At 34.1% G+C, this 4,859-nt stretch overlaps 1 non-coding gene across 1 annotated transcript; it reads right to left on the bottom strand.

Annotated features, from left to right (window-relative positions):
* Positions 1-2,295: 2,295 nt before the first annotated feature.
* LOC111827613 lies at positions 2,296-2,417 on the bottom strand. The gene has a single exon (XR_002831242.1). It is a non-coding gene; the product is annotated as a small nucleolar RNA SNORA26 (small nucleolar RNA).
* Between the last annotated feature and the right edge of the window lie 2,442 nt (positions 2,418-4,859).

Genomic DNA, 4,859 nt, shown 5'->3' with positions numbered 1-4,859 from the left:
CCTCTAGTTACTAAAAAAAAAAACTCTGAAAGATTAAGAAACTTTCAGTGAAATCAAACCAAACAGAAACCAAAGCACCATAATCCCAAAGCCAACCTATCCAAAACGGAGAGGATTCCTAATGCTGCATGTCTTTTCAGACCCCTCTTGTCTATAGCTCCTGCTAAAGGAGCTCAGAGGTAAAACAAGAAGAAAATCTCAGAGAAACAAGAAGTTATTTTATTGAGTATTTAGCCAAAAGCTATGACAGCTGAAAAGCTTTCAAATTAAAGGAGACAGGTAACTAAAATCATAGCCTTCTTCTCCGATATTCTAACCCAACTCACCTCCCAAAAGATGATCCAAAGTCAGCAATTTGGTCTCTAACTTACTAGTCCTTTCTCTGTGCATTGGCAAACAAGTATGAACATGGAACCATATATATTTTGGGAGTTGTTTGCTTCTTTAATGGGCTCACAATTCATGTTATTTGATATTTATTTTTAGCAAACAATGTGTTTTGCTTTTTAATGGGTGCACATGATAATTATATTATAATTTATCCAACCACATTTCTACTGACGGACATTTAAATTGTATTTAATTTGTTCAACAACGTGAGACAGAGGAATTTTATTTAACTTGCACTTGCAGGTGCAAATATTTCTTCAACATAGAATCTTAGAAACGGTATTGCTGGGTCAGACACATTTTCATGTAGACAGATACTGCCAGAAAGACATTATTAAGTTACGTTTCTACTAAGACTGTCTGATGGTACTTTCTTCCCCCTCCACACACTTGCTAATGCTGGTTTTTATTAAGTTATAAATTTTTTCTAATCTGCTGAGTAAAAAAATGACATCTCAGTGTTGTTTTATTTGCAATCCCCCCATGAGGAGCAAGGGTGACCATCTTTTTATGTTTGTGGATCACTTATACTTTTCTGCTGTTAATGGCCTATTCATTTTCTGTCCCCATTTTTCAATTGGGTTGTTTGTCCTTTTTTTGTATTTGTGGGTAGGATGTTTTTATTTGTGGAGACTAATTGTTAATTACATGTTTGACAAATATTTTTATCTCAGTCTATCATTTGTGTTTTATTTTTAACTTTTTAAATGGTGTCTTTGAGGAGAATTTTATATTTTTATGGGAAAATGGATACTTTTTCTTTATGGATTCTAGGTCTTATGTGTTGCTTAGGAAGATCATACCCCAATGAAACATTTCCTCATCTTTCCTCCTAATACGGTTGTAATTTTGTTTTTTCAGGTTAAAGTTTCTAATTCATTTGGAAATATTGTAGAGTGAAGTAGATATCTATATTTACTTTTCCAAATTGTTCCAACATTATTTATTGAGAGCTCACACTTTCTCCCTTGGTTAGAAATAGAATTTTTATTATAAGCTGAATTCCAATTCATTTATTTGTCTTTTTAGAGATTTTCTATTCTGTTCAACTGTTCTCTGTACACAGGAGCTAATAGTATATTGCTTTAATTACTACAGCTTTATAGAATACTTTGATATCGAATAGGCTAAGTTCCATTTCATTATTCTAACATTCAGTTCTTTAAATCTGGTGTATTTGAGAATCATTTTTCAAATTTCATAAAAATTTATATTTCCTTGAATTTATTAATTTGGGACTGATGTGATAGCTTTAGAGTGCAGAACCTTCCCATTCAGAAATACAACTTCCATATTCATTTAATGAGGACTTTTTTATGTCCTTGAAAAGAGTTTCAAAGTATTCTTTTACACTTTTTGTGAAAGCTTTTTCTGGTGTTTTATAGTTTTTTTCTTTTGCTATTACATTTCCTAATCACTGGTGCAGAGATTCTACAAATATCTTGTATCAGCCATTTTTATTAAACACTAGAGGCACAGTGCATAGATTGGTGCACTGGTGGGGTCCCTTGGCCTGGCCTGCAGCCTCTTTCAATCTAGGACCCTTCGGGAGATGTCGGACTGCCAGTTTCAGCCTGATCCCCTCCCTCCCCCTCCCACCTTCCCTCTGAGATTCATCAGCCTGTTCCATGTTTCCATGACTGTGTGTTGAGCATCTGCCCACTGGTGGTCAGTGCGCATCATAGCTATAGGTCAAACGGTCGAACAGTTAAACAGTCGCTTAGGCTTTTTTATACAGTAGGTCCTCAGGTTACATCGGAGATCCATTCCTACAGCGCAACACAACGGGATTTTCGTCGTAAGTCAGAACCCACCTACATAAGCATCTACGTCACTCACATGGAGCACATACACAGCAGTAATGAACTGAAACAGTAAAAGGAATTTATTTATTTATTTTTTTTCAGCTGTGACTCCAGACAGGATCCAAAGAGGAGTTTTACCATCTCTTCTTTGGGTTTTATGGAGACTTGCTTTACCCTTCTGTGTTAGCCTCTTAAGGCACTGAGTCAGCCTTAAAAGGGCACAGGAAAGGGCGGTAAAAGGAATTTAAAAGGAAGATAACAATTCCTGACCTTTACTTGTGGTAAATAAATAATAAAAAACATAAAGCACATATGTACATATGTCGAAATGACGGAACATTTTTTTTATAAATAAATGGGAGATGGTGATATAACCACGAAACGAGGTACATCAAGTCTGATGTAACCTGAGGACTGCCTGTATATAGATTCCTTTAGTTGATTCTCTTTATTCCCTTCTGGAGACTCTCATTGGTATGATATTTGATATTTTGACCTCAGAGCCAAAGAAGTGAGATATATTCAAATGTCCTTAAAATATCAATATGACTTTATATCCAACAGGAGAGAAAGAATACATAAAGAATGCATAACTCAATAAGGCAGTAAAGAGATTAGATGAAGTTATCAGCAACCTCAGTAGGAAGTTGTAGACTTAAATCAGATGGAAGAAATAGATAATGTGTAACTTGAACCAAAGAGAGAAATGAATCCTATTTGAAGGGTTTGTATTTGGAGTCAATAGCAACAATGAAAGGAGCTCATGGTATCTATTGGTGATGAGGGTAGAATCACACTGGATATACAGGTCCCAGCTTCCGGTCTCTTAACTTTGCTCACTTAAGATAATAAAACCCAGGTGTAAGCAGTGGTAAAACTGTCCCCTTGCAAGTAGTATGTTTCCAATCTCATGGAAGTTTACAATTTAATGTATTCTAAAGGAAATCAAACTCAAATTATTGATACTTTTGTTTTAAATTCAGGATAACATGGGTAAAATTAAATTTTGAATTGGCACTCAGTTATCTGACAGATTAGCCTTGTGATTTCAATTTGAAATTTGTATCTGAATAATTGACTTTAAAATTAGGACTTTATTTTGAAATACATAAGAGAATTTGGCCATATCTGTGAAGAGTATTGGAATGTTAAATAATGTGAGCTATGCTCTACTTGTAAGTTTAATTTATTAGGTTTATAAGAATTATGTAAGTCCTTGGAAAGATTTTGTTTATTAGGATAGGTATTTTTAAAGCTTGAAAAAATTAAATTTATCAAAGTTATAAGTGCAGTATATTTTAAGGGAATGTTTTGAAAGAATTTAGCCTATAAAAGTTACTCAAATATTTTTTTAAAGTAAAGGTAATTGTTCTTGTTTAACTATACTTAGAAAAACAAGATTTGTAAGGTGAGTATAAAGGCTTAGAGAGAACTAAATTTTAAAGTTTCTTACCTTAATACATTGAATATTCATTTTTAAATACCCTAATTGGTTTTCCTGTGTACAAAATTTGCCCATAGCTATCACTAAACTCATGCTGATTATTTACTTAGGTTCTCAAGATGGATAATCATTTCATCAGAAATGTCAGCTTTGTCACTTCTTCTACATCTATTCATATGATCATAAGATTTTTTTCTTTTAGTCTGTTGATGTGATAGACCATATTACTTGATTTTTTATTGTTGAACCAGCCTTGCACACCTAGGATAAATCCCACTTGATCACAGTGTATAATTCTTTTTATATTGTTGGATTCAACATGTTAATAATTTGCTGAGGATATCTGCATCTATGTCCATAAGAGATATTGGTCTATGGTTTTCTTGTAATGCTTGTCTGATTTGGAATTAGTGTAATGCTGGCCTCATAGAGTAAGTTAGGAAGTATTCCCTCTGGAAGAAAGTGTAGATAATTGTTATGATCTCTTCTTTAAATCTTTGGTAGAAATTACCAGTGAACTAATCTGGTCCTGGTGCTGTCTCTTTTGGAAGTTTATTAATTATTAATTCAATTTCTTTAATAGATACAGACCTATTCAGAGTGTCTATTTCTTCTTGAGTGAGTTTAGCAGATTGTGTCTTTCAAGGAATTGGTTTATTTTTATCTAGGTTATTAATTTTATAGGCATAGAGTTATTCATAATATTCCTTAATTATTCTTTTAATGTCCATGGGACCTACAATAATGTCCCCCCTTTCATTTCTGATATTAGAATATATGTTTTCTCCCTTTTTCCTTAGCCTAGCTAAAAGCCTATTTATTTTATTGATCTTTCCAAAGAACCAGCTTTTGGTTTTGTTGATTTTTCTCTATTGATTTATTATTTTTAATTTTATTGGTTTCTGCTCTAATTTTTATTATTTCTTTTCTTTTGCTTACTTTGGATTTAATTTTCTCTTCTTTTTCTAGTTGCTTAAGGTGGACATTTAGTTTATTCATTTTAGATACTTCTTTCTAATATACTAGAAGCCCCATGCATGAAAATTCATGCACTCAGGGGTCCCTCAGCCCAGCCTGCACCCTCTCGCAGACCAGGAGCCCTTGGGGGATGTCTGACTGACTGACTAAGCCACAGTCTGGCCTCCCTCTGTAGGAGGTAACCCATGGGCCAATTGGGGGATGGTGCTGGCCCTGCCCCCTGATCACCCCTCCGCCACCAC

Source organism: Myotis lucifugus, unplaced genomic scaffold, assembly GCF_000147115.1.
Source record: "Myotis lucifugus unplaced genomic scaffold, Myoluc2.0 scaffold_191, whole genome shotgun sequence".
Classification (NCBI taxonomy): Eukaryota; Metazoa; Chordata; class Mammalia; order Chiroptera; family Vespertilionidae; genus Myotis; species Myotis lucifugus.
This window is presented reverse-complemented; position numbering and strand designations above follow the sequence as displayed.